Here is an 8,637-nt window from a genome sequence, read left to right as displayed (position 1 = left end):
TCGACCGTTCCTCACCTTATCTGCTGTTTTCAATCAGGAATTTCTCTACTTGGGCCTCTCCTGTCCTTAGACGTGAGCTCATCTGCTTCCTTCTTGTTCTAAGATTGAGTCCAGCCACAAATCGCTTCACATCTGAGGGTGCATGTGTGTGACCATCCTGCCCAACTTTCATTCTTCCTTGTTCTCCAGGCCCTGGAGAGCCATTCACTTCCTCTGGCCATGCCAGTTAGCGTGTTGTGTAATTGAGGTCTCTATTTTTTTTGTTTTTTCATTTAAGGGATCACCCCCACCGCCTGCCCAAGCGATCACTCTGGGTCAGTCCGTGCAGCTCAGATAGTGAAGACGGTGGCATTTCTGGACCCAGGGCCAGAAGCTGGGACTGGTACTCATGAATGCCCCATTGCCTCTTGGCCACCATGATTGGTTTGCCACCAGTTGATCATAGCATCATGAGTCCTGGGGTTGGAGAGAGAGAGAGCTTCTGGAACATGCTCTTTCCCACTGAACTTAAACTGAGCAGGATGTGAGCTGAATGGGCCACACAGTGGACCCTGCGCGATCCCTGCACCTGGACAGGCCCAAAGCCACACCTGCCCCAGACATTTTAGCTATAAAAGTCCCCGAAACCCAATTCCCTTCCCCCTACCCCCATCTCCTTGGGCTGGGTTGGGTTTTTAGTCATCTGCAAAAGAGAGAACGCTAACATACCTCCCAGGAGGAGGATGATATAACAAACCTGGACGGGTCTTTACTCTTTCCTGCACACCTTCATTTACGTTAGCTAATGTGTTCTTCCAACAACTCTATGCAATAGTCAGGACAGTTTATATTAACTTCCATTTATATTTGGGAGAACTGAGGCTCATGGAGGTTAAATGACTTGCTTAGGGTCATAGCGTGTAAGAAAGGGAGCCTGTGACCGGCCCCTTGATTTGGGCATTGCTGGCCCGTAATCTCCAAGGCCCTTCCCCCACCTCTGAAGGCTGGCACTGGGGGGACCTGCAGACTTTGCCGGGAGGTGGAGGGGGTTGTCTGAGGCCTGGGGAGGAGAAGAAGAAGGAGACGTCCACTGAGTAAACGGGAAATAACCAGCTCCTCATCACAGAGGAGTGCCAGGGTAGAGTTTGCTGAAGTGTCCAAAAGAAGCCATAATTGGGGGAGCAGCGCACCCGGGGGCAAAGCCGAGGGCAGGGAGGCTGAGGGAAAGTGACCTTCCTTGGCCACAGAGTGGCCTTGGAGGAAGGAGACGAGGGAGAAAGCCTGGGTGGGAATCTTTCCCTCTCTGTGCTGCCACATTTGCTCCTGGTTCCTTCACGTTCTGGTTCTTTCCTTGCCCCGCGTCCCCACCTAGCTCATCTTTTCCCATGGCTCCTGTGCTCAGGACCGATACGGATACGATAGGAATGGAATAGGAATTATTTCCATGCCTCTCTCTCTCTCTCTCTCTTTTTTTTTTTAAATTGGAGGATGGAAGGCATTTTATGTATTACAGAAAGATCACATTCCTGGATGAGGTTTGAAATATTCTCTCTACATTTATCACTGTCTTTGGGGCCCCAGGGATTCAGGACCTCAAACGCCAACCTAATTAAAACAGCTGGGTTCGAGAGCGAAGAGAAAGCCGTGCCAGTTAGCGTGTTGTGTAATTGAGGTCTCTATTTTTTTTGTTTTTTCATTTAAGGGATCACCCCCACTGCCTGCCCAAGCAATCACTGTCAGTTCAGGATTTCATGGGTTCCTGGGGAGTGGAGGGGTCATCGGTGAGCTCACTGCCCCCTCCCCCGCTGCACCTAACCTCTGCCAACCCCTCCACCAGCCCACGGTTTTTCTTCTTCAGGCCTTGGCAGGTCGTTTGTCAACGCTGATCTTAATCAGATCACTTTGTAATTGCAGAGGGACCGTCAGGATATTTTTGGTTGTCGTCTCCTAACAAAATGCAGATTGCGTGGCATGTATACATAGAATTACTCTGTAATTCAAAGCAAATTGACATTTAATTTCAATTTAATTACACAGGAATTACAGACATGACAGATACAGTCTAATTAGGAAGCAAAGTTATAAGAATCTGTTTATGGAACGAAAATCCATATCGTGTCACACTTTTAACAGAATCAAAATAATTCCCCTGCGTTTTTGTAGAGCGTATGTAATAGCACCAACAACCGTAACAACTAAAGCTACAATTCCGGCCCATCTTACTATGTGTGCGTGCGTATATTTTTCTTCCCATTTAATGTCGATTACTCTGTGTGAGGCTGGTCTGCCCATTCCCATGGTGTTGGTGAGACACGCTCACAGTCAGAGAAGGTGGGGATGTGCCCAGCATCCCCCAGTTACAGCAGGTGGTCAAAGGGAGGTTGTGAGTCAGTTCTGTAGACTCTCAGGCCCACACTCAGCACCCCTAAGGTCTCCTTGCCGTCCCGGGAGGCATGGGATAAAATTCCCACTTTGGCCTCCCCTCACTTGGGGTGTTGGTCTGGAAGCTGGAGCTTTTTCTTCTTCCTTCCTCTTGCTCTCTCTCTCCCTCCCTTCCTCCCCCACTTTCTTCTTCCTTGCACTCACCAAACGAGTCCTTCCTGGACCCCCATTCTTTCAGGCACTTGTACTGGGTCCTGGGTGTTCAGTACTAAGGGAAGCCAACAGCGTTGTCCCTCAATGCGGTTTCCTCTGCCCATTCCCATCCCCTTCATCTAGGACAACTCGAGTGGCCTCATGTGCAGTGGACTCAAAGTGCTTACCTGCATGTGCCAGGACTTGTCAGGACACAACCGTGTTCAGAGGGACCAGAGCAGGTGAGGAAAGAGGCACAGAGCCCATTATGTGGTGGTTTCACCCTCATGAGAGTTTCACCCAGACCTAGGGTCTCCCCAGCTTTCTCTTCTTTTCCGGAGGGGGGGGGGGTCTTCCCTTTGAAGGAGGCTTTTGTTTGTTTGTTTTTGATTGTTTTTCTTCCTCTGATCCCTCCCCTTGTACAAACCAAATGACAATCTGGTCACTTCCCGGCTTCCCAAAACCCAGGTCCATCTACCTAATGGGACGGTAGAATTTTCTTTCTAGCTAATTAATTTTCTTTAGGCTAGTTTGCTTTGATCCTCCCTTATCTCCCCCCTCACCCATTGCTCATTTATTATGATAATCCCTTACCTGGATATAATATTTTATAGTTTGTAACAGACTTTACCTTACACACTCTCATTTGATCCTTCAACACCAATCTGTAAAGAGGTCAAGTTAATATATTTTTTTAATTTTTAAAAATGTATTTTACAGAGAGTGAGTGAGCAGGGGAGGAGAGAGAGAGAGAGAGAGAGAGAGAGAGACAGAGAATCTCAAGCAGGCTTCATGGTCAGCACGGAGTCCGATATGGGGCTTGATCTCACGACCCTGGGATCATGAACTGAGCTGAAATCAAAAGTTGGATGCTCAACTGACCGAGTCATCCAGGTGGCCCCAGTGAATATTTTTATTATATTTCCTTTATAGGTGGAGAGATCAATAACCAGACATTCATCACCTCCCATGGCTTATCAGTAGGAGTATTGGCCTCAGACTCAACTCTTCTGAGATTGATGCCAATTTTGCTCTCAGGACATTAGCTTCTTGTCTTTCATTGAAGACCCTTTTTGTTTTTCTTCCTGTTACCCCAAATGTCATTGTTAACAGGGGCACCTGGATGGCTCAGGCAATTAAGCATCTGACTCTTGATTTTGGCTCAGGTCATGATCTCATGGTTTGTGAGTTGGAGCCCCACATTGGGCTCTGCACTGACAGTGTAGAGCCTGCTTGGGATTCTCTTTCACTCTCTCTGTCTCTCTCAAAATAAATAAATAAACCTAAAAAACGTATCACCTATACAATCATTTATTTTAATTTTTAAAAACATTAAAAAATGTTTATTTTAAATGAGACTTTATATCACTACCTCAGTGGACAACTAGCATCACTTGATAGAAAGAGAAGGTAAACATTGGGGCACCTGGGTGGCTCAGTCAGTTAAGCATCTGACTTCAGCTCAGGTCGTGATCTCGTGGCTCATGAGTTCGAGCCCCACATCAGGCTCTGTGCTGACAGTTCAGAGCCTGGAGCCTGCTTGGGATTCTGTGTCTCCTTTTCTCTCTGCGCTTTCCCTGTTCTTGCTCTGTCCCTTTCTCTCAAAAATAGATAAACATTAAAAAAAATTAAAAAAAAGAAAGAGAAGGTAAACAATCCAAATACAGTAAAAATGAAGCGTCATCAGTAGATTGTGGCTGGCTACTGTTGCTTACCCAAGGTTCTTATCCTGATGCCAGCTCCTTATTGATAGTTAAACTTAGCCAGAGGGAGATGGGGTGTTAAATGTCTACTACCATTTAGTGGAGACTTTCTCCTTAATGTCACTGGAGGCACTGAAAAGGAATTGAAAATGAAAAGGAAAGCAGAGAACAGTTTTCTCACTGTGTATTCAACATTTTTTGATGTTCTGTGTCCTATTAAAAACACATGCCACCTTTCTGGCCTAACCATTCTATTTCACATGAACTCAACTCCGTATGAACTCAACATACCTACTCGGAATGCCCAGAAGGTCACATCCTGACTGTGGGGTGTCCTAAAAGGATGCTCCTGGGCACAGTTTTCTCTACCAGCTGGAGAAAGCCTATGCTTGGGGCCCGAGGCTTTCAGGGCATTGTTTCAGCCTGCTGTGGAGGTAGGTGGTGATTATTGTCTCCTAGATTTCTTTGAGGAATTGTACAAACTTGTGTATCTTTTTTTTTTTTTTTTTTTTTTAATTTTCAGAGAGACAGAGAGCACAAGCAGGTGAGGGGCAGAGCGAAGGAAAGACAGACTCCCAAGCAGGCTTCATGCCGTCAGCACAGGGCCCAATGCTGGGATTGAACTCATGAACCATGAGATCATGACCTGAGCTGAGATCCAGAGTCAGACGCTTAACCAACCGAGCCACCCAGGTGCCCCAGACTTGTGTATCTTATAGAGAAATGTACCTTATAGAAAACACATAGGCATAAGGAAAAGCAGGCTTCTCCAGTGTTCTGCAAACCTTGGTGGGATTACTTAACCTCCCCATACTTAGATTTCAGCTTCCTGTCAGTCAGAAGGCTGTGGTGCAGATTTTGTTTGCTTATAGAAGATAGAGGCTCCCCATGCTGAGAAATGGAGCATTTTGAGAAGGACATCAAGTATCGCCTTGAAAACACATCTTGAGGGGCACCTGGGTGGCTCAGTCGGTTAAGCACCCGACTTCGGCTCAGGTCATGATCTCGCGGTCCGTGAGTTCGAGCCCCACGTCGGGCTCTGTGCTGGCAGCTCAGAGCCTGGAGCCTGTTTCAGATTCTGTGTCTCCCTCTCTCTCTGACCCTCCCCCATTCATGCTCTGTCTCTCTCTGTCTCAAAAATAAATAAACGTTAAAAAAAAAATAAAAAAAAAAGAAAACATCTTGATGAAACGCAAATGACGATCTAAATGAATCAAACCCAATGGATTAATCACATCATTAACATATCAATCATTAAAAAGTGGATTTGCTAAAAAAATCAAATAGAACTGCTCCTGTACATAGGTCAGAAATTCATACATAATGCTGCTTAATTTTTTAAAAATATTTATTTTTGAAAGAGACAGAGCACACAGGGGAGGGGCAGAGAGAGAGGGAGACGCAGAATCCAAAGCAGGCTCCGGGCTCCAGGCTCCAAGCTGTCACCACAGAGCCCGATGCGGGGCTTGAACGAACTGCGAGATCACGAGCTGGACCGAAGTCAAATGCTTAACCGACTGAGCCCGCCCTACCCCCCCCCACCGCCCCCGGTGCCCCCATAATGGTGCTTTAAATTGTTTCCGGAACAAAGCAGATATAAGTAAACAATAACGATAACATAACGATAATCTTGTCCCTTAGTGTAATTTCACATGTTAACGTGAAGAGAAGGACACAAGAAAAGATGCTTCCGTTTGCTTGGTGAACCCAGTCTGAACACAAGCAGAGAGTGGCATGTAGGTAATACACGGCCACAGTCGCGGTTCCTGGGATCCTTAATTCCTTGCTCAATTGCTTTCTTAACCTCATGAAAATAAAATCTGGGAGGAAGCAAATCACTTCTAAACACACACAGAGAATTCATCTTCCATGTGCAGGAGAGAGAAATCAAAGAACGCCCTGCTGTCCCTTTGCTTTTCGTCAGTTTGAAAAGAACGTACACAAAAAACAAATCTGAACATGCAAAGGGGTTAGCTCATCAAAAAGGAGATCAGAAGCAATGAGAGAGACTCTCTGCGAAGTACAGGGCAGCGGAGGACCGGGGACTCCGCAAAGAGACAGTTTGTCATGAGGCAGTGCGGATGGGAGCAAGCAAATGAGAACACGTTTGCAGAGGGTAGGAGGTTATTGACCAGGTCGCGTACTCCCCGAGTCTGGGATTAGGAGGTAAGTCTACCCTTCTGCCCTGTGCCAGGAGGTGAGGGACCTTCTCTTTCCACTGAGGTCTCATGCTGAAGGGTCAGTCTTTTTGCGAATTGGCAGCAGTGGGCACTCGGAAAGCTCCCTGTGGTGGCTCCATTATAAGCAAAACTGTCAAGCGTGTTTTTATTGTATCTCAGTAACCCTTCTCCCTTGGCAGCCTCCCCTTCTGAGTCTCGCTTTACTGCTTTGCTTACTCCAAAGAGAAGATGCCCCGTTCTCTCTGGATCTGAGCCTGTCGCCTCCCTGTGGCTCAGCCCTCAACAGGAAATATCCAATGCCACGTCCTGGGCGGAAGGGACTTAGAGTTCAGCCGGACGATGACCTGAGACACCTGCCTTCACGTAGGCGGTGGGTGTCCTCGGGAGGGAGTACGGGAGCCGGTCGTGCGCAGGGGAGCCAATGCTCTGTCTAGCACGGTCAAGCTGAAGGCACTGCTGACCTCAGAGCCTGCACAGGAAAACACTTCTGTGGGGACGCTTCTACCAGCTTCCACCAGCTCCCAGTTTGAACCCTTGCCAGGTCTGATAAAGAATCTGAGAAAGGCAGTGGAATTAAGGTTTTAATGAATATAACTTATGCAGTGTGCTGCCTGTCCTCTCCCAGCTCCCACGCCCACCCCTCACCCCTGCAACGAAAAGGATTTGCACTCCGAAGAGGCAGCCAGTCATCTGAAGTTGAACTAATGTGTGGTGGGCAGCGCCCGGGTGGCTCAGTTGGTTAAGCCTCTGGCCTTTGATTTTTGTCTCAGGTCACGATTCCAGAGTCGTGGGATCGAGCCCCGTGTCGGGCTCCATGCTGAGCGTGGAGCCTGTTTAGGTAGGATTCTCTCTCTCCCCGGCTCATGCGTGTTCTCGCTCTCAAATTATAATAATAATAGTAATAATGTGTGGTGGAAATATTCAGGAGAGAAAGGCAGGTTGTAAAAAAGGCACCTTTCAGGTCACCCACCATGGAAAGCAAAGTCACGGAACCGACCCTGAAGTGACACCTTCATTCCCTGCACTTGTACGGTGGCCGGTGCTCATGGCACCTTTGCTCGCTGATCCCAGAATAACCAGCCCCAGGGCACATTCTGAGCACCGCACTTCTGGTCATCGCACTGATGGCTGGGATTGACAGGGAGTCAAGGCTGGCGGAGAGGCGGTTCCTGGGTAGTCACTGCAGGTGCTGTTGGAGGCTGGGTGAAGGAGGTCCTCGCAGGTTCCCTCCAGAATCCCTCAGAAGGCCTTGATAATTCGGGGCACCCGGGTAGCTCAGTCGGTTGAGCGTATGATTTCGGCTCAGGTCAAGATCTCATGGTTTGTGAACGCTAGCCCTGCGTGGTGCTCACTGCTGTCAGCAGTGTCTCCCTCTCTCTCTGCCTCTCCCTCCTTTGTGCTCTCTCTCCCCCCAAAACAATAAATTAAGAAGAGGAAGAGTAAGAAGAAGGAGGAGGAGGAGGAGGAGAAGGCAGCCTTGAACTCTCCAGCACCACCATGGGAGTCTTCTGTTAAGAAATCTCTTACACTGGAGGCCATGTTGCCAATGGCCCCCATTGTTGTGAAACCTTGGTCAAATTGCCCAACTCCTCCAGACCTTGATTTTTTTTTTTTTCTTTTGCTGTTAAATAGATCAGAAAAGAGGATTGTTAAGCTCCTATCAGGGTTGTGGGGAGGCTTAAAATGAGATGCTGTATGTAAAGGGGTTGGGCAAAGTCCACAACACTTCACACATGCACAGTTATTTCTCTCTGGCTATTTCCAGATGTCAGGTCAGATGCCGTGGAAAATTGGAAAAGCCTATTCTTGCGAATTCCTAGTCTCCTCCTGAATCCAATGGAAAAACAGCAGGCCAATTTTAAACCTATGTATTTCCTATAGTGGAGGTTTTTTAAATGTCAGAATGAAAATTTGACTTAACTCCAGCACTTGATGGAAATAAAATGAAGTCTGCAAGCACGTTAAATGCTTAACCTATCATTTTCTTGCTCTTGGGAAATATATATTAAAGAAAGAAACCCAGTGTGTTGTGTTCTGTTGTCCTGCGTCTATACATAATTAAAGATCTCTTTCACCGTCCAAGATGATTTAAAGTTCAGGGGGAATAAATATCACCACTCTGGCAAATGTGCTAAATGCATGTTTTAATAAACTAAATTTACGCTGCCTGGTTCTTGCAAAATTAGGAATTAGACACATAC

At 47.2% G+C, this 8,637-nt stretch overlaps 1 long non-coding RNA gene across 1 annotated transcript; it reads left to right on the top strand.

Annotated features, from left to right (window-relative positions):
- Positions 1–5,834: 5,834 nt before the first annotated feature.
- Positions 5,835–8,396, top strand: LOC131483437 (uncharacterized). The gene is made up of 3 exons (XR_009247688.1): positions 5,835–6,372; positions 6,660–6,799; positions 8,202–8,396. It is a non-coding gene; the product is annotated as an uncharacterized LOC131483437 (long non-coding RNA).
- Positions 8,397–8,637: the final 241 nt, after the last annotated feature.

The sequence above is a fragment of the Neofelis nebulosa genome, chromosome 1 (genome assembly GCF_028018385.1).
Source record: "Neofelis nebulosa isolate mNeoNeb1 chromosome 1, mNeoNeb1.pri, whole genome shotgun sequence".
NCBI lineage: Eukaryota > Metazoa > Chordata > Mammalia > Carnivora > Felidae > Neofelis > Neofelis nebulosa.
Note: the sequence above shows the minus strand (reverse complement) of the source record. Positions and strands in the feature narration are given on the sequence as shown.